Here is a 27,182-nt window from a genome sequence, read left to right as displayed (position 1 = left end):
ATTTTGAAGGACATGTACTTTCCTAAGCTTGAATGGTATAAATTAAAATATTAAACAGATCAAGTGATGTCTTATCAGTCAATACAAACCAACATATAACATAAGGCAATATAAAAGAAGTTTAACATTTATAAAAATATGAAAATCTATATTTTAATAGGTTATTATAATCTATTTTATCTCCTACCCACTAGACTGTTTAATACTAAAATCACAGCATAAAAGTTTCTGTTCTCTCAGTCTAGAACATATTAACTTCTTTACTATTACCTTTTTCCTTTTAATTTTTTTAAAAAAGGAACCATGTTAGTACTCTGGACTCCTCATTTATATACATCATTTTCCAGCAGGAGACAGAAACTTCTAAAGTATGTGCTAAAATAAGCTACATTCCCCCAGATGCCTTGCTTTTCTTTACCCTATTATATTTGGATTATTTTGCTATCCAAAACACTACCATGGTATTAGGTTTGGATTTTCTTATTTCAAATAATCTAAAAGACCCGAAATTTGGGGTCAAATTGGAAGATAGAAAGAAAATTTAAATTCTGATTATTTTCAAGCCCTTTCTCTAAGCTTCAATCTATTTAGCACTTGAAACTCAATCTTTGGATAAGGAACACCAGTCAATCTCTTTGTTGCTTCTCATTTGTTTTTGTGTAAGACAGCCTATCGAGTTCCTTTTTCCATGAAAAAGCTATAACAAAAAAAGATGAATTAAGATCTTACTGTACTATTACTTGTAATCTTAGCTCACATTTACACAGCTTTGTAATTGCAAAGTTTTTTAAAAGCTTTTCAAGCTTTTATATGAAAAAGGTATTATATCCGTGCTAAAAAAGCAACTATCTTAGGGTCAGGCAGAGGCTGCATGAAAAGTGTTTAATTTTGTTTTGCAAAAAGGGTTAGAACAGGGTGAAGCACTGTAATTGGAAATACAGACAGACGTTATTTGAGGAAGAAGGCTATTTTATCTATTTCAATATTTTCCATTTCCCTATCTTTTTTAGTATTTAATTAGAGAATCTGGTCTTTTGCACCAGTTTTGTGGTGGTAATTCTACCTTTCAACATAAAACTTCTTGTTAAAGTAAACAGAAATTAAAAGGCCATCAAGGAAAAAAAAATTACTGGAGTTACTGGTAGACAAACAGCAATATGCCACTTTCTGGCTTAAGCCTTTGGCCTCCAGTCTGAGCATGTTTGCAGCCTTGTGGGTTCTATTGCCACTTGGAAATATTCTCAGGATAGTGCCTACAACAAAGACCTTGTGAAGGACAGCATAATATCAAAGATGTGTAGCAAATGGAGATTGAATATTGTATTAATGGTATAATGCTAAGACACCATGTAATAACACAGGTCTGAGTTTTAAACCAGACTCCACTTCTATTCATCTTTTACTGTATTTCCAACCAGGTTAGGGGTAATTTAAGACAACATAGTAAAAGACATGACAGACAACACTCTACTAGTAAGAAAAGAAACTCAGCTACTCAGCATGAATATGGGATATGGACATTTTCTAATTGTTTCCAGCAACTGAATATCCAAAGCAATACTCCTTATTTGGAATAAAATAATGAATTGTAGCAAGATCAGAATATAGCCTGTGTGGTCTGCATACAGAAATTATTTCTGTATAATTTGCTTATGATAAATAGAGAAGATAATGATGGCAAGATACCAATATTTCTTGCTTTTTCCTGCTTCTGCATTGCATGTCCAGAGGTCCTAGTTTACAAAGTAGAAGTGGAAAGAATTTCAGAATTGGCTTCTAGCAATTGCTGTTACCATTTTTATCTTTATCTATTTATACTTTAATCATGCACAGTGGTCAGGAGTGGTACCTGACTGTGCTGACAGTTTTATGATATATGAGATGACACACTTTTTGTTCCAAGAACCCTGTTGTCTCGTGGTTAGAGCCGGCACTGAAAAGTTTCAATAATCCGTCTACCTTCTTAATTTTGTGAAAGATTTTTTGATCCTCAGTAAACTCTGTTGTGTTTTGAATGATAGTAAAGAACTTTAAATTCATTCATATATATATATATGAAGATATATTTTTAAGTTGTGTATTAATTATCTTGCTTCACCTGAGCATTGTCTAAAGAGTTTCCTGACCTCTTGGACTGAGTCCAGAAGAGGACCAGTAGGATGACCAGAGGGCTGAAGCACCTGTCTATGAAGTCAGGCTGAGAGAGTTGGTGTTGTCCAGCCTGGAGAAGTGAAGGCTTTGGGGACCCTTGGAGCACTTTTCAGTACCTAAAGGGGTCCAGCTCAGTGAAGGGAGAGGGGCTTTTCACAAGGGCATCAAGTGATAGGACAAGAGGTAATGGCTTCCAAGTGAAAGAGAGTAGATTGACACGAGGCTGATTCTCACTCCTTGCCATTGGCACCTATTTCATAGGCAGTCTGAAGAATTATTTTGTTCTTTCTCCATTTGCAGAGGTGATGAGGTTGAACAGAGAAAGTCATGACTTTGGTGGAGATTTAGTTACAAATTATGTAGGAAAGTTTAAAAGCATTTGGCATTCATGCCAGTCTACAATAATACTGAATAATAATACTATTCATTCTCATGAAGAGGATAAATGCTTCAATAAGGCTTAATGTTCAGTTTACAGTCATTATTCTGAAATGGGAATAACTCAGAAATACAATTATGAATCTACTGTATCTGATGACAGTTTTAATTCCATTAATAGTGAACTTGGCCACTGTGAGATTTTCTTATTCTTACTTCTTTTTCTGCAGTCATATCCATAGACAGTGCACTTGACTCAATGTAAGTTATGAGCAATACATTGTTCATATTGCTAACATTTTCTGCTCTGGAACTTTACTTGCAGACTTAATTTCATGGTTAGTGATTTCATTGTGAGAACAGTAAGGACAGATGGATAAAACACAGAATACTTTCAGTTTGTTTGGATTTGAAGAGCATTGTAAAATATAAAGCAATGAGACTTAGCAAACCCAGAGCTGCAAGTAGGAGATTACAAGCTCTATCATTGCTTTCAAAGTTTTATGTTTGATCACCTTGTGATTTTAGTGAAGAAAAGACAGATTATACTATCAAGCTAAAGACATGACACTAAATTATTATTAATTTTAATGAGTACTCAGTATTTGCACTTCATAAAACCCATAAACTTCATAAAATATAGGGTATGAGCTCAAAAGGTCGTGTATTAATACCCTATCTTCTGTCACTCAATCCCAAGAGCAAAATAACTAAATTTAGCTGACCACTAGCTTTTGTTAATGACACTTTTGTTCTAATGAGTGGTCTTCTCTTCTTGCTCGATAAGATAAGCACAGCCTTTGAAATATTTTAAGGTAAAACTGTTAATAGAGCAAACTGTATTCACTGTGCCAAATCTTGCACACAAACCTACCATTAGGCAGCCAAAAGCAACTACAGGACAAAGTAGTAAATGCATAAATGTCAAATGCATATTTAAATGTAAAGCTGAGGATATAGACCAATTAGACACAGTTATGGCATGATAATGACATTTTATAAATCTATTTTAGTAGATTTTTTTTAGAAAGCTGCAATAATTACAATGTATCAATATATTTTTAACAATACTGGTCTTAGTAACAGTTTAAAACATGAAAAAATTGTCATCATTAATGACACTGGATTGTGTAACTAATTAAGAAAGAAAAAGCTGTCAATGGCCTTTGTGGAGTTTGTATGGTAAGGAAGAGGAGATAATGAAAAAGCATCTGCAGTAGAAAACTGATATATCATGAAGAGGTCTGGTTTACATTTATGATTTAAAAGAGGTTTCTCTGTGTCACATCAAACTATCTCATGGGAATTTATTTTAGGCAATGCAGAGATTAGGTTTATTCAAAAACCATCTGCTAATTGGGGAATTGTATAGGAAGTTATCAGCCTCATCTTGCATGATTTGCATTGCAGTTTTCCAGTTACTTTCCTCAGCACATTTCAGAATATCTGCTCATTCAGAGAGTTCTCAGTTGCATTAGCCTTTGACACGTGTCTTCAGAATGTGTTCATTCACCATCCTAAGGTCTAACATCCGTTATTTTCCTATCTGTATGTGTATCTCTATCTAATCTATTTTTCTTGGCTTTCCTTATCCCTACTCAGATTTACAGATAAGGTGGCACAATAGGGTGATACCAGGGTGATGTGTACGAGGCAGACCTTAGGAGTGAGGAAAAAGGGGAAAGAGGGCCCATCTCCATGCTGTGTACACAAATACCCCCCTCCAAAGAAAAATGCAAGAACTAGAGCTCTGCTCATGGTCACCAAACTGCATCACCCCTGGGGTTATTGTGGGACAGCTCACATGGCTGAAAGGTTCTGGAGGGATACACAATAATATTCTCTCCCCTTTGCTCTCTCAGAACAAAGAGAATTGTATTACAGATTGTCTCCTTAGGAAGAGGGAGTAGATGAAGCCTTGTTTAAACAACTCAGGAAGTCTCTGTACCCAGACCCTAGTCCTTTTGGAGAACTTTCTTTTCTCTGATTTCTTCTGGAAGGGCAACAACATGCATGGTCAGGTATAGGTACTATAGAAAAGAGAGATGACACATCTCTATTCACGCATCTACTATTCACTTTACAAGACAAGACTATTGGTTTGTAATAATCATTGATACTCCTGGTTATAGGCACCATGAAATAGGAGTTTAACATCCTGAGGAAGGAGACAAGATCTAAGTTTATTCTGGAAAATGGTAGATGGGACACCATGAGAGGGAGTTTCAAAGAGGAAAGGAGCTCAGATTACATTTGCAGATCCTTAATGACAGTATCCTCAAAGTACATAAATGGTCCATCCCCATACACAGAAAAACTAGGACATGTAGCAGGACATCAGCTTGTCCAAGCAGAAAAAAGAAGAAACTACACTGCAAAAGAGAGACAAAACTCAGATGGAAACAAGAGCAGTCTTTACCATTATATTCATAATAAAAGGCTGAACAAGGAAAATGTTCACAAGATGGGTAAAAAAAACGTTAATTAACCAGGTTGTGATGGAAGTGGACCAAGCTGCCTGTAAGCTGATGATGAGTGCATTGGGTCTGCCCTAACCTGACCTGTTTAGCATCTTTACCAAGGCCTTGCCAGAGGGAATGGAGTGCGTGGTCACTGAGTTTGCAAGTGACACCAGGCTGAGCAGAGCAGTCAATGAAATTTAGGGCAGAGCTGCTATCCAGGAAGACTGAGACAAATGGAGGAATGAGTCAACAGGAACCCTCTGAAACTCAGAAAGGGAAAATGCCAGTCCTGAATCTGGAAACAAATGAACTCCTGCAGCAGTACAGGCCATTGACTGACTCACTGAGGAGCATCTCTGCAGCACAGGACTTGAGCTGGTAATGGGCTCTGGCCACAAAGGACACAAATAACGTTCTGGGCTGCATCACCAGGAACACAAACAATAGAGCTAGGAAAGGGAAAGAAGTCCTTTACATTGTGAGCCTTCGTCTAAATACTAAGTGCAGTATGGAACAGATGGAATCTCTGTCCTCAGAGGGTTTGAACTCCTCTCTGACCAAAGAACCAAATAACCTGAACTGATCTTAAAGCTGAGCCTCTGCGTAGAAGCTTGGACTGGAGACCTCTTGAGGACCCTTGCAGCTTAATTATCCTCTAGTTCTATGATTAAGAGGGACAGAAAAACAAGAGTTGGAAAGACAAAGGAGTGGGTTCAGATCAGAAGAAATATGCCTTTATTCCATTATTCTATCTCTTAATTTCTGCATCGTAAAAGAAAAAGTGTAGAAGTTTTTCCCCAGCTAGGTGAGCACACAAGACAATCTTCTTGCAAAACAGCTGCCAACCTGAAACAACTCAGTATTGGTGAGGTCTCAGGAGCACAGGGTAGTTCTGCCACAACCCCCCACACTAGCAGAAGGGAAAGGGGTATAAGATTTTCACCCAGGGCAAGTGTGAACAGTCATTTGGAAAGTATTTTTTCCTCGGAAATTTGCATATTAACACCTTGATGACACTAAATCTGTCTTTCCTATAAAGGAAATTTGAAAGATTCCAAAATGCAAATTTTTTTAAACATACTGTTTTATTTTTTATTTTAAGGCTGTCCCTGGGATTATACTGTCTAACAGTTTTCTCTTAATTTGTGTCTTTCAATTTTGCTGAATAACTAACATGAACCCAGAGGCATCTGACATAATTCTACCAAATATTGCCTACTGATGGGGTGGGAGAAAGAGATGCAGCCTGTTATTTTATCTCAAACATTCAGGAGACAAGTTTTCATGTTTATTGAGCCCTTGAAAGTAAACAGTGAGAGGGATGAATAAGCGACTTCTCAAAATTTTGCAGAGATAAATTTTACCTAAGATTAGCAGCTCTGCTCTTACCTCAGCCATATATCAGAGGATGAAGTACTTCTTGTTTAAAAATGTATTTTCTAGAGCCTTGGTTCAAGGGCATAAAATGAAATAGAAAAAGAATATCAGAAGGTAATGCTTGGCCAGCCATTTGATGTTATGAACAATATAGTTGCTTGTAAGTCAGCTGGGAATTTATAGCAATTTCTCCAGTGAGAAGGGCTATTGATAAATGCTACTATTAAAACCTTACAATAACTGTAATAATATCTTTCATTTTTAATAGAGTCTTTGATCCTAAAGGGGCAGCTCGTTTACTGCCTGTTTTCCAAGTAAGAAGAGCATTCATGTTTTATGGCCTTCATCCTATTCATCCTGGTTACTGGAGAAGGAATTAACCTGCAGCTCTGGAAAACCTAAAACTCTTTTCCATTTCTATATTCCCTCTTCATTGCATGGTCTCTTCAGGCTCTCCACACAGAGTGCTGTAGGCTGACTCTCTTTATCTCCTGTCATTGATATGATATGACATGGTATTATGTCTCCTGATGTTTGCATTATATTAGATCCTGTTATATCAAGATCTCCAGACAAGTAATCATATTCCATTGTACTCTATGTTGTGTAGAGATTTATCAGAAAAGGCAGTCCACAGCCCAGAGAGTTTGCAGTCTAAACCAGACAGGGCAAAGGGAAACAGACATTTGAACCAGTGAGACATGGGAGTAGACTGTAAACAATTTACCAAATTTATTTGGGAAGACTGTGGAAGAATAAAGAACAATTTCTGGGCTTATTTCTGTTTTCACACGGAATTAATTTGGAAGACTTCAGTTCTGTACTTGGGTCATAAACAACAGAAAGTAAAGCATTGGGCTAGACTCCTCTAATGTCAGGATCATCTGAAGTTGATAAATGTTTAGCTTTAGGGAGGCTTATTCTAAATTATAGCAATCAATTTAGTAAAATAATTTTGGTAATCCAAAGATTTTTGCTCTGAGCTGAATCTTCTCTCTATATATAGTATTTTCTTTCCAAGCTGAAGTCTACCTAGAAAAATTTTTTTTGATAGCTCTTCAAATTAAATGGTATTTTTTACCTTTTTTTAGATTGTTCAATAAGATTTTTGAAAAGTATGAACAAGGACTTGCACAGCCTTCTGCAGAGCATGTTGCATGTCAAGCTTTATTGCATCCCTCACACAGAGGAGAAGTTCCTTTTGGAAATGTCTCAGCTTCCCCTCCTGCAGCACCAGGGAGATGTGGTAGGTTACAGGGGGACAGAAACAGGGACACCCCTTTAGACTTCACTGCACCCCAAGAGAAGCCCCAAAGCTTTTTGCTTTTTCTTGAAATCAACCTTATGCCCCTCAAAGCCTGAAAAATGCAAAAATATTTCTACCATAGGCTAGGATCAGATCCCTGTATAGATTACATGTCCAGCAACTTGACTGCTTACTCAGATATAGTCCACTTAGAAATTGTTTAAGACAAACTTGGACTTTCTGAGCCTTCTGGTGTTGGACTGGAAGAGGAATATGAAAAGGGAAGAGATTTAAACTGAAACAAACAGCTTTTAAAATCAATTTAAAATTTCAGTGAGTTTCTGATACTGAATTTCAACACAGCTATCACTATTAATTCAAAACTCTTCCCAGTGGTGCATGTCAAGGTGACACCTTTCAGCTGTGTTCAGAAAAAAAAAGTTTATGTCCGCCAGTTTTGGGTTTTTTCTATTATCTTGGCCTTTCAGATATCAAGTTATACCTTCTCAAAAATTCCTGAGAAATGTGTGCGTGTCTATATGTATATATTGACACTATAGTGGACTTTCTTTTAATACTTGCCCCATCCAAATGAAAACAAACTTAAGCCATAAGAATTCTTTAATTCTTTGAAAGTGGAGGGATTTATAAATCCACAGTTGGAACAAGAATTGCAAACCTTAAAAGACAGATTATGTTTCCAAAACACAAGGACAAGTATGACCTTCATGTAAAACTATGTGTTTTAGCCTATGGGTAAAAGTGGTACATGAGGGGATTATTTATGTTTAGGTGTGTAAATAAATAGTGAGCCTCTGGACACCCTACTTAAATTTCCAGCAGAGCCTGCCAGCAGCCTTTTATTTTTGTTATTGTTTCAGGATGTTAAGACCACAGGAACATAGCTAAATTAGATGCTGGAAATGCAGAAGTGTCTGTAGCACCTCACACCTTCACATCGAAGAGGTGTGATTTGAAAATGTGCTTAAATTAAATATAATGATAGTTCCATGACACTCAGGTTTGTTCCTCCAGACCAAACCACTGCTCTTATGTAAAGGTAGCAGAACTGGGTCCTTGGTATTTTATCTATCTGATAATGAGATGACTTTAATCCTGCACTGATCATGGAAAAATATTGGAAATAATTCTAGGGAAATTGACTGCATTTGTACAAATACTTTTCTTTGGGTTTTTTGGCTGCAGAAGGAGTAGAACTGTGTTGATTGTACAATGATACACTTGTATGATTTTGTAGAGGTAAAATATTTCTGAAATAATTGAAGGTGAGATGTAAAGAAAATAAATAATCAGAAAGCCATATTCTTTAAATATTTTATTCCCTTCACTTAAGCCCTTCACTTTCTGAAGTATTTTTTCCATTACTTCAAAAATGGAATAACAACAAAAAGTCTCAGGTTATTAAGTCCTCTGAAATAACTATAACCAATCATAGGCCATCATTATGTTAGTATCTTCTGTGATTAATATTCTTTTATACATATACATATACATATATAATCTTTGTGCTTTGCCTGGAAGCTGCCTGCATGGTTGAAAGAGCTGTTCTTTTGGCAGGAGCTTCAATCCTGTACTATATCCTGCACAGTACTCTCTCGTAGTTCAAGTTTAGGCAGAGTGCCATAAAAATTCCACCTTTATCTTCTATGCAGTTATATGTGATAACATACAAGCACTCAGATGCTTCAGTATCCATCCTTTTGCATAATACTCTACTAATTTATCCAGCAATTAGGAGTTCTGTGCTTTCTTCAATCAAGGAATGCTTGAACCTGTGTTTGTCACATTAGTGAAGTGCTCAGGCCATGAGGTATTCTGGTTAACTTGTTCTCCACCCTTTCTCTTGAAGTGCATCCAAAAACTCTACCTTCATGGGCCAGAAGGACTATAGCCAACAAGAAATCTGACTCTAGCTTCAGGTTCAGACATTTGGTTAGAAAAGGAAGAAAGCCAGGGATGCCAGACACTCCTCCCTAATATGTATGCATATTATATAACTGGTAAAAGAGCCTTGGGAGCACAGTAAAGAAACATAATGTCTATTATTATTAAACAACCTCCTGAGAAGATGGCTAAATAGGTATTGTCTTTTCCTGCTTGTAGTAGCCCTGAGAAACATAGATTCAATGAATCTCCATGTGTTTTCTCAAGTCTACGGGTAAAATCATTGCAGTGTTCATTGCTCTCCTCTTTCTTTTTTAACTAGCACTTGATTCCTGTTTAAGGGGTTTTAAATATGGTCCCATGCACTTCATTGCAAGATCATCACCTTGCAGCTATTGCACATTTCTACAGCAGTTGTCTTGGGCTTTTTAATAAGAAGATGCAAGAATCCTCATGTTTTATTCTGCCAACACCAAATATGATGGAATGCCAAAGGCTAAATTAAGAGGTAGGAGAAACTACTGTGTAACAATTTTGTAGTTATCAGGGTGCTCTCAGGTATTCACTGGGATATAAGTGCTGCATTCTGTTCAAATAAGAAATTAAATATAATCTTTCTGCTTAAAGAAAGACATACTTAATAAATAAGAAAGATTAAAAAAATAATTATGAAATCAAGGTACAGAAGATGACCTGCCTCAGCTAAAAAACTCCCAAAACAACAGAAATAGAGTCAGCAAGACACTCCCATACTTCTGGCACCCAGATCAGTGCTCAGCATGACATGCATATCATGTTTCTGCACCTGGATTTATCTCTGGTATGAGATACTAAAATTCCTGAAAGCTCTGCTTAGACAAAGTCTATCTTTTCATGCAGTTAGTTAATGTTGTGCCTTGAGAACAGTGGTTCATAGCCCTCCTGGTTCTACTGATGTGTCTTTTCCAATGAGAAACACAAGGACTATTTAACCTAAAAAGAAGCTTGAGAGTGTAAACACAAAAATTAATGAAAATTTCTATTCATGGGAGAATTTTGAGTGGCTGGTGGTAAACAAAATAACTGGTGGTTTCAATTTCTGACATCTTTAGATCTTTAGAATGAACTTTCATAGGGATTGCATACACATATATATTTAGAATATAGACTATATATATACATACATATATAGATGTGTGTATATATTATATGGATGTGTATTTACACACAGACACATTCTGTTCTTCATAACTGAACAATATTCCCACTGAAGAGCTTAGAATTTGGCTCTGTTTGAGAATAACATTCTGTATGGAAGAAGTTAAATCCTGTCTGAAGTACAGAATATCTTGGACTTCCTTCAGCTTTACTGTATAAGCAATTAATAATTCAAGATTCAGAAAATAGAAACAAAGAAGAGGAAGCTCACCAAACATGGCTTTTCTTGAGAAACACAGAGGAAAAATCTCCCTAATGTATTCCTAACATTGAAAGATGATGGAAATTATTGACCTTTCAGTGGTCAGGATTGTGGTTAGACTGTATTGTATATGATATGATCTCTTAGTGGGACATCTTTTTGAGGGTCAGCTGCTCAAAGGAAAGGTTAATGTTTGCTGTCATGTAAAAAAGAGCTCTGCAAAACTTCAGCCAACTGGAAACCCTTGTCAGTTGGAAGTTTAATTGGATTAATTTGGCTTAATTATGTATAGTACTTAATAACAGTTAAGCAGAGGCTAACTAGCATACTTTAAATCCATATTCTCGAAATTATTCTCAGCCTAAAGTATTCTATGCTATATGTATATTTGAGTATTCTCGTTTCCATAGACTCTATTAATATTACTGCAGTTTCTGTAGAATATATTAATGTCACTACGCTATGCCAAAACTGTCTCCTCTAGCATATGAAGTATGATGTGTCAACAGTTTATTTCAGGTTTTGAACCAAAATGAATAGTTGCTATTGCAGTTGTTACATCACAGCTCATTCTGTTTCAGAACAGTTATGGATGAGGTTTGAAACAATTTTGTCACCTGTGTAGTAAAAGCAGGGGAGGACATATTCCTGAAAACTTGAAAACTAGAGCCTTCCTGCTGACACATGGTTTGGAACTGAATTCTGGAATGACAAGATTTTCCGTACTAGTCTCAAACTGCACTGAGAAAAAAAATCAGACATAAAGAAAGATTCAAAGGCATTTAAGGCATATAATTAACTTTTCTAAGCTGTTTATTACAGCTGTGTGAAAATACAGTTCTTCTCAGTTCCATAGTACATGCATGAGTTCTTCTTAGAATATTGCTACGTATAGATGCATGACTTTGAAGCAACTGAGTGCAAACAAATGTACTGCAACCTTTTGACATGCTCTTTATTTTGCTCTGCACTTTTGACTGGTGTCAGTTTTCTCCCTGGAAGAGGCTTAGGTAGAACTTACTGGAAAAACTTCTGCATTTTGCCAAAAGATAGTTTAGGACCAGAATCTTCACTAACACATGAATAAACTAGCTGCTTTATCAAACTAGTGTGGGCATCTGGACCATAACATAAAATACAGTGCTGTCCTACTGTCAAAAGCTTTTGCACATTTTGTCTTCACTTTTCCCATGGTTCTTAAATCCAAGTTTTATTGGTAGAAACCTGGCATTAACAGCTTTAAATTTACACAGGCAACTATTGACAAAAGAAGCTCTGCAACATGTGTGGGGACAGACAATGCTTCATAGAGCTTTCTGTCAAGCATTTCCAAGGATTTTGGCAAAAGCAGAGCCAGTGAGGGAGATGAGGCTCTAACTTGTACTTCTGAGATGTACTTAAGGCCATCAAGGAGTTGAGGGACACTGTAGGACAAACCAAGACTGCAGTTTTCACACAGTTGAAGGGTATTAATTCAATCCAAGCACTGTCAAAAACTCACATCTTCAACTATTTTTATTTCTATAATATATTCAGTTGACTAAATTAAAGTGAGAAGACTTTCCATTTTATTTTATTTTCATTTAAAATTAGATTTAAATTTACTTGTTCTCTGGAAAAATGCATGATAATACACATAAAAGTCAGCAGAATAGAGTGCAAGAAGTGAAACTATCAAGCTCCCACAAGCAGATGAAAATCCTTGCTTTCTACTTTTTAAAGTTCTTATCTGGTTGATTCATTCCTGTTCCTTGAAAAAAATTTCTTACAACATGACTCTGAAACAGATCAATGTATTCGGGGCACAGGAAATAACAGAAAAAAAAAAAAGATTGAATGTGATTTCCTGACTGAAAGAGCTATTTCTCTACCACCACTCCCTAGATATCTTGCCTTCAGCCCATCCTAATTCAATTAGGAATAGTACTAGAAATGTCTCAAGTTACTGCAAGTGCTGCAGCAAAAGGGGGGGAAGATGATAAAAAAGTGCATACCCCTGACCTGTGTGGGACTGCTCCAAAATAACTCAATTACATGTTATAAAAATAACTGTTACCTATACTACTCTGTAGTGGTGATAGCTACGTGGGAATAGATGCCATCATTTATAAAGTGCCTTTGACCTATTCACCTGGACCCAGATCAGTAATCCATCTGGCCTGGGACAATTTCTAACACTCCCAATCTGTCAACAGTTCCAAACAGCTGCCATTTCCAAAATAAAGCCAGGCTTTCAGACAAATGTCATCTCCTTTACCTCAAGATGTGGCATTACTCTTCTCTTTGCTCCTCCTCTCATAAATTTCACTGATGGGGGGGATCAGTAACTGCTCCTTGAAAAAGGTGACTGAAGAAGTGGCAGATCCAGGAGCTGATAAACCATCTTAACCTGAAATGATAAAAGATTATTCACACTCATGCTCTGGGACTTGTGATTCTAAAGAAATATGGGCTTCATTTCTGCCTGAAAAAAATAGAGTGAAACATTATACTAAAAAGGGCAAAAAGGGTGCATAAAATCTACTTTTGGCTTTTTTTACTGGATATTTTTGGTTTTGTGTTTATGAAAATTCTGTGGGATGACATTCTATCTTTATTATAACACTGCAGTCAGTGGAAATTAAATTAAAGTTATATGTGAGGAGAAGTGATGATGGGGCTGTTTGAATGAGGAAGGAACAAGACATTCCATTGGTCCCATTTGCCCTAAATTCCCACCCACAAAATTTCCTTAATTTTAACACAGCCAGCAGTCTTTGGGAGTCACCTATTTGTAAAGCAACATCATCCATAGGTGTGGTGGAAAAGGAGGCTGTGTGAAGGTGGACTTCCTTCACAGAGCAGATTTATATGTATAAAACTCTGCTTCCATCTGGTTGAGTTCCTCCAGTACATGTGCCTTGAAGTGGGAGAAAGCTCTTGCAGCTTTTAAATGTTATAATTAGCTTTAGTACAGATCTCTGCTGTCACTGCCAAACTATTTTTCCATGTGGAACTAGCAAGTCCAAATCCATCTATATCATGGTCCCCTGTGCAGCTCAGATGTGTGTCTCAATGTCCACAGCAAGGGTGGACATCTTATGTTTTTGTATGTGCCTATAGCATGCAGTTATAGAAGATAAATATATGTACATTCAGTAGAGGAGCTTAAACTCCTGTAAAGACTCTACAGCAAAAATAAAAATTAGATTTCTTTTCACAAAGTGGATTGTCTGGCATTTTCAACTTGAGGTAAACTTGTTAACCAATTGCAGAGAGACAAAGTAGTACTGCTAAGAAAAGTGTTTAAGATATGATAAAAAATATTAAAATTATTTTCTCTGCTTTCCTAAGAAACATTGTACTGGCAACAAAGTGATGGTTGGAAGTGTGGTTTTACTTGTATTTATTTTTCTGTTACTTGAATCATAATGAGTTCTCAATGAGTGCTAGTGATATTTTTATGTAACACAAGAAACACAGCTAAAGGCAAATGCAGCAATAGCATATTAACTACCATGAACTTAATCAGGTGTGTTTGCATCTGTGCCTCACAACATGGGAGCCAGTTCTACCTACTTCTCCAATTAATTCGGAGGAATCTGCAAATACTCAGCACTACCAGGCCTGTTTAATAAGGGCATACAGACTTTGGAAGTGAAAAAAAAATATTTAAAAGGGGAATTATATAGAACTGGCCATTTATGATGCAAATCAATAACATTGATGATAAAGACCCTGTAACATTCAATGGAAAATACAGAAGTGTTGAACAATCCTACAGAATTTAACAGATAAGGCTGTGTTCGGTGGATGGCATGCAGGAACCTTTGAAACAAAACTATACAAAACATATTTTATATCAAGTGCCCAAATATTTTATACCACATTGACGGGGACTGTGTTAGGTTTTAGTATAAATAGGACAGTTTAATTAAGTTTAATTTTATTACGTGTTTTCCTGCCCAGGAGATACTATCTAGTGTCTTTTAAAAATAAACTTTCCACTGAAGCAAACAAGACTTTAAGACTTCCTGGGAAACAATCTCTCTTACAGAGAAATTGGTGATATCATTTATTCCCCATCAAGTCCTTTTCTAACTTTTGAAGGTTTTTAATAGAGCTGTTTAGAAAACCCACTGGATACAACGCAGTTATTTTGTAAGTATGCACTTTATCTCACTGTATTGATCTAAGTCACTGTGGATAAGAAAACATGGGGGTGTTTTATCACTTCTCTGAGCACTAGTGAATGGAGTTTTTCCATTACAAATCCTATTTGACTATATTAAAAAGACGAATTCATTATCAGTCAGGTACTTTGGTCCTGAGATGTCCCAGTTTCAGAAAGTTTTTATTTATGCCTAAAGCTTTGGCAACTGGATAATCTGTCACGAAGTGGGAAATACATTAATTTATATGGAAGAGTGAAACCAGAAATAGTGAAAATTTATTACTGATTCTTTATACAACTGCTATGAGAAAATAAAAGCTTCTGATAGAATCCTTTGTTGTTAAATTTGATACTGTATCAGCCACGGGAGAAATAGGCAAATTCCTTTTGGCTAAAGTATTCCAGGACTTCAAAAATATGGAAGCTAATACTGTCCTTATATGCTGTGATAAAGTATGTAGGAGTTGTTTTTTTCAAGCAACTGCACTGAAATTTCACAAGCAGTGATGGTTGTTCAAAATTTGAAAAGAGATTTATGTCTAAGTGTTCAATGAAATATGCCAATATATGACTGAATTTTGAGAATTCAACAGCACCCAAGAATACTCCTGATACTTTATTCTACTTTAAATTACAGAGCTGAGACTATGGGGGCTCCTAAGGAACTGGCCATTGGAATTTCTAATGTGTAATAATCCTACATTCCCCCCTAAAAAGGAAGAGTGTAAAATGAGTAAACAGTAAGGTATGAGAGCAGTAGCCCAAATGGTCTGCAAGAAGGATTAGGGTCAAAATGGAAATTACTTTACCTTGCAAGCTTCCTAGGTGACAAGAATAAAGAGCTGAAAAAACAGTAATCTGACATAATTTTTACACCTCTCTAAAAATATAAGCACAGTCACTGTGGATTCATGGTGAAGACTTCACAATACCACAAAACCAAGACCGCCTACTTGGCCACCCATTTTAACCTCTGGATAGAGCTGATGTATGATTGATAGATACTAACTATGGAAATATTTCACAGGGGGCAGAAAAGTAAGGTTTTCCATGGGGCTTAATGTTTTCACAAAGTATGTTGGCTCTGTAAATAGTTCTGGTTAAAGTAATAAAAAAAGAGGATGCTCTGCTGCTATTTATCTCTGTGCTGTATCCTGGGAGGCTGCTGGCTGGGCTCACAGTGCTCCCATGTATGCCACACACAAAAAAATCTCCAGGTGCACTACCTCAGATACACAGCCCCATGTAAGAAATGCCTTTTGCAAGGGGATAGGCAGCTCACTGATCTCCCCACTCTCATTTCAGCCTCTGGAGTTGAGATTGTACCTTGGAACACAGTTTGGACAAAGGCAGTTTGGGTTTTGGTGATGCTGCCCATAGGTAGGTTTAGAGGATGCCAGGACCTTGGAAGTGAGCAAACCCAAACCTGCAGTCAGCCAGAGCCATTATCTGGAAGATTTTGATATGGAGCTCCTTTTACTTGAAGCATATATAGGATTATGAAGAGGACATGTTAATGTTTGCTAACCACAACAGAACTGCCCTGTTTGACACCACACAAAGTGATGATACTGAAAAAAATTCTTTGGGGTCTTTATGGAAAAATAGGTACTTCGTTAAACTTCGTTAAAATCTGTTCTAGGTTTAGTTATTGCTTCTTTTTTTTTTTTTTTTTCATCCTCAGGGGACAGCCACTCACAATTCTGTGCAGTTTATAAACCAGAGTTTATTTTCTGTTAGCACAGCAGTACCTCAATGCTGTGTGAGAACTCAAGGCTTTATGCATTAGTGGAGCAAACAGAAAGCTATTTAGAATTTACCACGGCTCACATTGTCTAATCTTTTTTTCTTCCCTAGCATTAGATCTACTGAAACATCTGTAAGTCTGCCCTGCTAAATAAAAGCGCCTGACTTTTAGAATGAAAGCAGCTCTTGTAGAGCCTGTGTTTGCAACATGTCATATGGTACAGCTTGGTCAGGATATTTTTGAAGTTAAATAGTGTTTAGAGAAGTTCCAAAACAAAAATCAATCCAAGAAAAAAATTCCAAATAGAAGATTTCTGGTTTGCAAAATGTTGAAATGTTGTCAGCCCTGCTTCTTTTTGAGTAAGGCTGATCTATAAAAAATGGCTTTGTATGTACAGCTCTAATAAAGCACATTGATTTAATTTTTTTTCCAGATAGAATAATTACTTTTGCACAGACATGGAGGTATGGTGTTGCCTTATTTAAAGAATAATCAGTCCAATTTGGGAAGGATAAATGTTTGTGTGGTAAATGTTGTGGGTGCACAAAGGCTCACGCTCCAATCCTCTTGGATGGAGGAAAATTCCCTGAGCACTGGATTACACACTGAAATACCTCTAGTTCCAAGCAGGCTACTTGAACATGTAACTACAACCTTGTTCCAGGTGTGCCACATGTCAGCACAGGCTTTAGAAAGCCAAAAATCTTCAGAGAGAACACTTTGATCTTTCTACTCCTCAAGTACAACACCAAGCTAAACTAAAAGCAAACATCCTAGTTTAGCATGTTTAATCTGCTTGGGAATGTGGTATTCCCTGAGAGCAGATGTACAGTTTTCATCTTCCGTCCTTCTCTCATAATTTTACTCTTTTTTTTTTTAACTTGAATGTTATATGATTTAGTTTAAACTACAGACTCCCAAACAGGCTTCTGATTAACCTCTTGTATAAGTATAGGGCAAACTATTCGTGTCCAAATTCCCCAGTCAGACCACAACTCACACAGACTTCTCATGTCTCCTCTGGTGGGGATCTTGGGAGTTTCCATTTGTCTGAGGAAGGGTTGTTTATCATGCATGTGACTCTGGTTCTGCTTCACCTGAGTCTCATGACTGTTTTTAGGATGTAATGATCAAGAACTCATTTTTCCTTAAAATGGGAAAGAAAATTTCTAAATTCTGTGATTGAAGAAAAAATTAGAAAGTGTGGAATGCTTCTCTAAAATGCAGAATCCGGAAGTAAAAAAAAATATTTTCCTCCTTTTCTTGTTTCAAGTTCTTACCTTTTTTAGTCAGTTTCTTCCTTTGGTATTGTTTTTTTTCTGCTGAGAAGGTAGAGACACAGGATTTAACTCACACTTTTAGTAATCTATTTTTTGTTCTTTGAAGCTGACATTGAGCTTTTCTGGTTTTCTGACTATAAGGATGATGCTGATCTCATTATAACTGAATTGGCAACTATGCTAGCAGCACCAGCTACCAACTCTTTCACAAAAGCAATTTAAGATCCATATGCTATGATCCTTCTGAACCCAAGACAGATCCAAAGGACCACTTTCCTTGTAGTGCTTATGGCAGTCCTAAAAAAAAAAAAGGATGGGAAAGGACCCAAAGATGAGACACAGCCTGACTGATGGTCTGGGTAGCATTCAGGGGACCAGAGGAATTTATAGTGCATGTGTCAAACCAACACTTTGCCTCTCAGTATTCTGGAAGGGGTGCAGAAGACTTCCTTTTTCCCCCTTATAAGTGTCCTGCAGCCTGAAGGTAACTGCTTGATGCTGGACAACCAAGACATTTCTTGTTTAATTTTTAGTTCCTTACTGGTATAATTTTAGATGTGAGTAATTGTTTTTCCCCCCCTCTTTTATTTTTTTTTTCTTTCTTGCATCAGTGGAAACAAAATATCAGAAATATGGGAATATTGGAGCAAGTGGAAAGAGTGAAAACAACTGTTTTCCTGGAATATAATATTATGCCACGGGGGTCAGAAACAGATGAAGCTAAACAATGACAGTGCCTTTACATGTGTTTTCTTGTTCCATTTTGAGCCATAAAATATTCAAAGCTCCTAACTTTACCATAAAAATAATTATTTTTCTTCTGGACACCTAGATTAAGATTTAAGCTACTGTTGAATGACTGGTTCCTTTTTATTCTTTCTATTTCTTTTTTTAATTTTTGTGCTGTCAGTATATTCAGTGCCCATTTTAGTATGGCTCGTGTTGCTCAAGAGTGATTGCAACAGACTTTGTGTTTTGTGCACCCAAGAAACGACTGCTAGTTGCTATCAGGAACAATGTGAAGGACTGAGAAGGGAACTTGCTGGTCTGAATTTAACCATACTATTTTGAAAAGCATGTTTCAAGAAAGAGTCATTTAAACAGTTTACTAATACCAAGGAATTCCACAATTCAAAAGCCTTAAAATAAAAGAAGTCCTTCTCAGGGAACCCACTGGAAATTTTCATTTGAGTTCACCCAAGAAAAATCACTTTAAAGTTATTGAAAATGGCAGATTCTTGAATTTCAAGTTCAAGATATTTCTTTACCAAAAGGCTTTTGTTTTTTTTTTTTTTAAACAAGGTTCCGTTTTTTAAGTCACAGATTTGTTTACTGAAGAGAAGAATTCCTTATAAGTATCACAAAGAAGTTATATTTTCTGAATGGAGTAAAAAGGCATGAATATGTCTGAAATGCAAACCCACTAGTTTAGCTTTGTATGAAGTGTTAGCTGTAAGAATTACTTCTGATTAATTGCAAGGACTAATAAAATAAGTAGGCCTTCTCACATGTTTCAAGTTTCAAGTTAAATATATGATCAAGTGTTCTGCTGGATTTCACAGGCTGTACTCTTCAGTAGATACAGAAAGGTATTTTTAACTTTTTCCTTTTCCCTGAGAATCAATGTAAAACATATTGAACTGAAGCATTTTACAAATCCATTTATGTTTTATCTTATTGTTAATACAAAACTCCTGGATATTGGTGGGGGTTTTGGTTGGTTTTTTGGGTTTTTTTGGGGATTTGTTGTTGTTGTTTTGTTTTGTTTTTTGGAGTAAGGAGGACAAAAATTCAGTAGTACTTGAAGATTTAGCACTTTGGATGACAGGAAATTTTTGTCTAAGTTTGTCAGACATGAAATGAAAATTTCCAGACTATTTGATTCCTACAATTGTTTAGGTAACCCAAAATGGCTTTCATGCCTCAATTTTACAGAGCAGTCAGGAAATTTGTTGTTTTCCTTTGTCCAACATTCCTCTGTATCTGGAAAGTCTGCTTGTCAATATTAGGAACTTAATGCTATTCTTGGATCTTTTCAAGGTAGTTCAAACCTTGAGAACACACAGCTTTTCACTCTTACAGATAAACTTCAGTTGAGTCACGTTCTCCAACTTCAGTATGCCATTGAAATAAACATTACACAAAAGCATTACATTTTATGTGTGCGACCCTTCTACTAATACAGTGAAGGAGGCAACTGGTGTTGTTCTGAACTGCAGAGTAGTAACCATATTTAATATTAACAACTTTTTCCCCTCAAAACATGAGCCCATGAGCAACAATGAATTTACATTACTTTTTACAGATAATGTTTTTTCCTTTCAGGCTGTTTGCACCTGGCATGTTACCCCAGTCGCCAGCCCATGAAAGTCAGTCATGCTAGGACAGAGCAGGTGTTTTAGTTTGGTTGAGAAGAGCAAATTTCCAGCTGGACAATAGCCTGTAGCCCTTTACATATACTGGAAGATGTCACCTAACAATGTAAATAAAAAGAAAAAGAAAAGAAAAAGAAAAAAAAAAAAAAGGAAGTTCCTAAAGCTTTGTTTTGGTACCCAGAAATTACAGCAGCTCCTTTTGTTGGCTTTAGTACTCTATGGACTGAGACAAGAACACATGAGATAACTAGCCTCATATTTTTGAGATCTGAATAAGAAATTACTCAGGATGAAAATGGTTCATGCAAAAATACTGTCACATGTGCTGTCACACAGCAGCATCCTTGCTGATCATCATGTGTGTAATAATAAAGGCACCACCAGACCACCTAAACTGAAATCCATTGATATTTATGTTCTCCATTATACAAATCAGCCACTTTAGAAATGCCTTTCCTTTCAACTTCTGCATTCGGTTTGTGTCTTTTGTTTTATATAGGGCTTGGTACAACATTCTGAAATTTACAATATTGCTTTATCTCTTTTCAGTCTCCTGTGGTTTGTGAGACCTCTTAAGCCCTTTCTATCTTTTCCACACTCCTTCTTTGTGCCATTTACTTTGTGCAAGGTTCTAATCTTTTATTTTTTACATTTACAAAGCTGCCAATTCTCAGTCTCATTCCTCTTTCCATAAACCTATGGTTGCTGCTCCTTACTGGTCTCAGGAGAACATCCTGCTTCCAGAAATTCTTTTTTTTTCCCTAAATAAAGGATCTAAAACCAACACATATTCTTTGAGAACTTCCCTTAACTCTACCCATGGTGGTGAGGCTGGGGCATACTTCTCTACAGTAAGGGGAACTGACTGTGTACTTCCCCTTCCAGCCTTCCCCTCTTCCTGGTGCCTTGGGTGCCTGCTATAATGCCAGAAGGTAAGTGGCAGTAAGGTTAAACCTTCAGTGCCCAGTTAAAAAAAAATGCTCTGTCTCCTACTGCCACAGAGATGCCATTATTTTCATCCATTATCACTTTGCTGAGAAGTCTTCCATGGCCTCTTCCTCAAAATACACTTTTTTTTTTTGTGACATTCCCATCAAAACACAAGAGAACCACTGAAAAGTGCCAGAAAGAAGGAACCTTCCCCAGCCTCACCATGGGGCACTGACAAAAACCCAGAAACTGGAGAGAGAAATGAGAGAATGAACCCACTGGTTGCCACCTCCAAACCCTCAGTTCACCTGCTTGCCATTTGCTGCTCGTATAAGTGGTTTTCCATCTGTAGTTTATATGCAATCTAACTCAATAGCAGGTTCTTTGGTGCAGGAACCTCATTTACAGATGGGATTTGAAAACCAGTAATTCTGTAAAACCACTTTCTTGCTGAAGGGGGACCTAAAACAAAGCTTTTTTTTAATATGTATCTTCTGGAAATCAGACTCTAAAAATCTGTATTTTTTAGTCTCTCTGTCACTCAGGCAAGCTTCTGGACAGCTTGTGGACTGTCTTTTATGAGAGATTTTTGAAACATAGTTGAAGGAAGGATTGTTCTGGATATAAACAATTCCACTGGCAGTTTTCACAGCAAGACTTTAGTCTTTTTCTGTAAGAGTATTGCAGGAACTCCCTCACAAATCCTTTCCTCAATTTCTTTACTGTTTTTCACATTTTACAGAATGTCTCCAAACCGTAAAAATTTGTAAATAACAATTCAAAAACTAAATATCATTACAGGATGCTAAAAAGAATTCTGGAAATTATGGTGTTCACTCACAAATCTGATGCTAATCATGTGCAGTAACAAATGAAGATCTGAGAAGAAAACAAAGTGATGAACGAGAGTCTAATAACAGATACAAACAAAAATGGTTTAACAATAACAACAAACAAAAAAAACCCCAACCCCTCCTGCCCCTCTCAAAAAAGAGGAAGGAGAGCTAAAACAATCTCTATTCAAAATTTTGTTCCACAACAAGTCTCAGTGGAGACTTGGGACTGTGCTCCCCATATTTCAGTCAGCTATGTGTTTCATGAAAAATTTAGATCTGAAGATTCATGGAGTTCTTGAGTGTTTTTAGCACACTGGCTTTTGTTCTCGTGTTTGTGCTTTTGCCCAGCACCTCAGCAGTTGGATCATCCCTCTGGGACTTGAAAAACCTGGATTTTTTTCCTCCCTTTGTCCAATAGAATTCTGGCTTAAAAATCTCTCTCCAAAAGTTTATGGAAGGTGCCTTGGGGAATCTAGGATCTGAGGAGCCTCTGAATATTTCTGTGGAAATATTGTTCCATTTTGAATGAAATAATTAAATACTTGCTAAGCTGTTGGCCTTGAGGTTAGAGAACTTGCCTGGAAGGGGAGAAATGAATATTTCAGACTGCTCTGATTCATAGTTCAGTATTTTATGTTAAACCAAGCAGGGAAAAGACCTTTAGCATTTTCCTTCCAAGTAAGCCTTACTTTAAAGTCCTATTCACACATTTCTTTGCTTGTTTTTTTATGTTCCACTCAAACTTAGGTGAGAGGTATGAATGCAATATAACTCTAGAGAAACCTGGAATTTTGTGCTCAGCATTTCCTGTTGCCAGGCTTTGGCACTATGTCAGACTTTGCAAAGTTTATTCTTATGTACCCACACAGCCTTGGCACCTAATTAGGGTCTAGTGAATTGGGATATTTGGAGGTTCCTTCTCTCTGTTTCATTTCTAATAATTTTCTTATTCTTTATCAAATTCCCATTCAATTAAAAAGAAATCCTTCTACTAATTTTAGCAAGACATGGAAAGTATTTTGCTGTAACACTGTATATATCTATGGATTGGAATTGGTGTGATACCTTCTGGAGGACCCTTAGCTGCATATAATTCTTTCCCCTGTCAATGTTTGTCAGTCACACTGTTTGAGGCGATCCAAATTCAGGATGTAGAAAATCCATTTATGTTTTTTCCTGGGGTTTTTCCTGATTACTGAAATAACCTCCATACTATCATCTTCTACAAGAATTTTTCCAGAGGCAAAGAATTTGGGTATACTTCTAGTAAAACTACAATTGAGGTTTCCTGCTATTTTTTCCCCTAAAGGCAGGGAATAATTTATAGTCTCAATGGGTTCACGATAAAAAGCCACTGAAGATTGTTTTCCTGCTTTTTTTATCCCCAAAGGTCTATAAGATGATGGGTTAATCCTTGATAATAATTATTTTAAAAAATAGATTATATTGCAGTGGATGGCACTGCTAATATTAACACTGTTGTTTTAGATGCAGGTGTCATAATATGCAAAATCATTCAGCACTAGATATCCTAAGTATCCAAAAGATATGTTGGCTACAAGAAGCCTCTACAAACCTCTTCCTTTAAGAATTATTATTATTATGGATAGGCAAAAGGCCCATAGATATTTGCAAAATGTTAAATTTGTACCCATCTGAAATGTCTCTGTAGAGTTATTTTAAACTTACTGCAAAAAACAAAGTGGATACGAGTATGAATTAACTTGTTACTTCATTTAGCACCTCATGGGAATCTGATAATGAAGAACATTAGCTATCTAGAATGAAAATAATAATTTAATCTTTTTCATCCAGTACTCCCTAGTTTATAGAGCTGCTTCCAGGTTGAGATGTTGCATTTAATTACAATGCAGTAAGAAATTACCTGTAGTACAATCATTTAAATTGTCATTCCCTGAGGCTGGTCTTCCTTGCAGCTGCATAGAGCCAAACAGTTTGGGCAAATTGACTCTTGCCCTGGGGTATCTGGAAAATTTCTGCTTACCAAGAGTTTTGGTTCCCCCTCAAAGAAGGGTGATAAATTTCTTGGGTGAAAACAACAATTATTATATCATTGGTGTGGTTCCCATGGTGAGTACATCTAGAATGCCACGAAGCTGAAAAATAAAGAACTATGACTGAGAATGAAAGTGATGACTCACAACATAGTCTGTCCAGTTGCCTGTGCTACCCTGCTTACAAAACATTGTTCAAAATTTCCAAAAGTAAACTAAATATTTAAGTGGTGTTCATACTGTGAAAGCCCAGGGAAACAAAGAAAAATCCAAAGGAGCAGGTCTAATATTCAAACCCTCTTTTTACTTCTTTCCTGTTTCTCCAGTGATTCTTCCAGTCACCACTAACTTGTGCTTTGCAGAGCTGTGGTCTTAGAACTGAGCATCACTGGCACTGAAAGGTTGATTTCCAGAGACAGGGCTGGTCTTCATTTCACCTGGGAAAGAATTCAAGAACAGCTAGGATTTTAAAAACTCTTCTGGCTCAATAATAACTTTGTGACTGCTATGAGCTGCTAATTACATGGGAAATTTACAACAAAGAAGAAAGAGGTAGTAGATGGGGAGGATGGGTGCAAGACCCAGAAGAGAGTTATTCTGTATGTAGTCCCTAACAAGCTAAAGCCAGTTATATCTTATGTTCAGTGGCATCCTTTCTGGGAAAAGTATGTTGTGGACAAAAAAACAAGAAAAACACACGTTCTTATTAGGTTAAAGTATCTTTAAATTTCTAGCTGCTGCAGAAGAAATGGCATGGCAGGTTTGGAAGTGCAAGTTCAATGCATTGAACTAAACAAACACAGAACAAAGCACTGTCCAAAACCAGAAAAAAGCTAAAGCATGTGACAGTATTCAACCACATCACTTTTTTTCACATCATATGTAAGTGAACACTGAATCTTGGCACAAACCCAGCCAGCTGAGGAGAAAGGTTTTTTACGGGTCTGTTCTAACCACCAATCTGTTTCTTTCTCCTTTTTTTTTCTTTTTTTGTAAATTTGGGACATTTCTGCCTGCAAGCTGACCCATTCCTTAAGCATATATACATGTCACTTGAAGATTTAAGAGTCAGAGACATTGAGAGACTGTCCAGATCCCTCTTTTACAATCCAAGAGACAACTCCAAGAGGCTGAAATACTACTGGGATTTGAAACTGTGTGTGCAAAAACTTTCTATTTCTTCAGCTAGTTAAAGTGCTTTGTTTCTATACTTTCATATGCATTAAAAATAAATGTGTGGCAAGTAATATTTTAAACTATCTTTCTGTTATACTCTTGGCATCATCTCCAAAACAGTCGTATGTCTTAATGACATTCCATTTATTTAACTGCTCTTCTCATTAAAAACACTGCCGTGGTGGTACTGATTGCTCAAAGTTTGACTCTAGACTATACAGATCTGCATGAAGAGATGAAAATCCGGGGCAGAGCAGCAACCCTGGAGAAGGGAACTGCCCTGTTATGATTTTAACGGGTTGAAGAAAAACATGCTTTGCCTGATGCACTTATTATCCAGGAAATTACTCATCACTGTTAATGATTCTCCCTGAAAATAACAAAATAATCCAAGAAACTGTGTCTTTCAACTGACAGTGGTCCAGTGTTATTAAAATGGTCATGCATGATTCTGCAAATTGAAACATTTTAAAGATTAAATTAAATTAAGACAAAACCTGATAAAGTATTTTTCATTTCATTTTGTTTAATTTATCAGGAAAGTAGATTTTATCAGCGGCCTGAATGGGTTTTCTAGAACGCATTACAGATCTGTACACCTTGAGACCCTAAGCACTTGGATTTTTTTCTCTCCACAAAGCTGGCTTGACCGGGGATTTGTACTCTGAGGGCAGAACTGTGAGCGAAGAAAGGGTGGGAAAAAAGTGTTATAGTCTTAGTGTACAAGACTATAAAATTCTTATTCTCCCAGTATGAGGAAGTAATTCATGTTTTAAGCTCTCTCCTGGTTAAAACTTGGGTTTTGCCCTAGCAATGAAGATCTTGGGAACCAACAAATGTCTGGACTATAAAAAGCCTTTCAAGGGACTTTTCTCCACTTGTGCCAAAGGGCAGTGAGAATCTGAAGGTACTCAGGAGCTTTCTGAAAGCCTGCAGTGATAGCACTGATGAGGAGCTCCAAACTGCACTGCTCTCAGAAGGAAAGCCCCTGGGAGTGATTTGGGAGCACAATATAGACCCAACCAAAATGGTCCAAGGATGGCTGCCAGTTGGAAGGGCCCCTCCAGGGTGTGCATGCAAGGTTTATATCTGTGAAAAATCTCATGCAATCTTAATTTCCAATCAGTGCATGGTGGCACTGAGGCTCAGTGGGAGAAGAGATGCAGAGCACTCTGAGAATGACAGAGAATTCCCAGAGCACTCTGAGAATGCCAAAAAGGCACCTCCACTCTGTGACTCTGCTGAGGCTCAGGAGGCTCTGCTGTGTTGCACAAGATGAGCTGTTAGGTGACACAGAGTCATGGCTTCATGTATGCCCTGTGAAATCAATCGATATTAATACAAGGAAATGCAAGGAGTTGCTCAAGAAATGGAGATTACAGGTTATTGCCTCATTTTCTGACTATTCTGTTGATGGAGCACTCTGTGCAAAGATCAGAGTTAAAATATGGTTCAACCGGTTGTCATTTGGTCTCCGTGACCTGCAGACCAGGAAGACATGAGTAAGACACTGAGATTGGAGCTGTTTAATAATGCAAACACTCCAGTGATGTACCAGGTGTTGCCTGAAGGCATCAGCTTTCAGATGAGACCCTCAGCTCTTTATCTGAGCTCTAGCATTTTGTAGATAAATGATCACACTGTACTTTTGGGAAGAGCACAGGGACAGCCTCAGGTTTCTAGTTAACATTCACTTTTTTAACACATCATATAACATGCAGGGCTGTTACTGACTGAAGCTTGGCTGTTAAT

General features: G+C 36.9%; 2 long non-coding RNA genes across 8 annotated transcripts in view; one reads left to right on the top strand and one right to left on the bottom strand.

The window, feature by feature from the left end:
• LOC148224237 (uncharacterized) overlaps positions 1-27,182 on the bottom strand; it is a 73,835-nt gene that overhangs the window by 30,119 nt on the left and 16,534 nt on the right. For all 7 annotated transcript variants that reach the window (XR_015802211.1, XR_015802214.1, XR_015802210.1 and 4 more), the window contains one exon: positions 13,176-13,307. This is a non-coding gene — a long non-coding RNA (uncharacterized LOC148224237). The remainder of the gene's footprint in view (positions 1-13,175; positions 13,308-27,182) is intronic.
• LOC148224238 (uncharacterized) overlaps positions 1-27,182 on the top strand; it is a 68,185-nt gene that overhangs the window by 30,119 nt on the left and 10,884 nt on the right. The window lies entirely within an intron of this gene.

The sequence above is a fragment of the Sturnus vulgaris genome, chromosome 3, assembly GCF_052056855.1.
Source record: "Sturnus vulgaris isolate bStuVul1 chromosome 3, bStuVul1.hap1, whole genome shotgun sequence".
Classification (NCBI taxonomy): domain Eukaryota; kingdom Metazoa; phylum Chordata; class Aves; order Passeriformes; family Sturnidae; genus Sturnus; species Sturnus vulgaris.
Note: the sequence above shows the minus strand (reverse complement) of the source record. Positions and strands in the feature narration are given on the sequence as shown.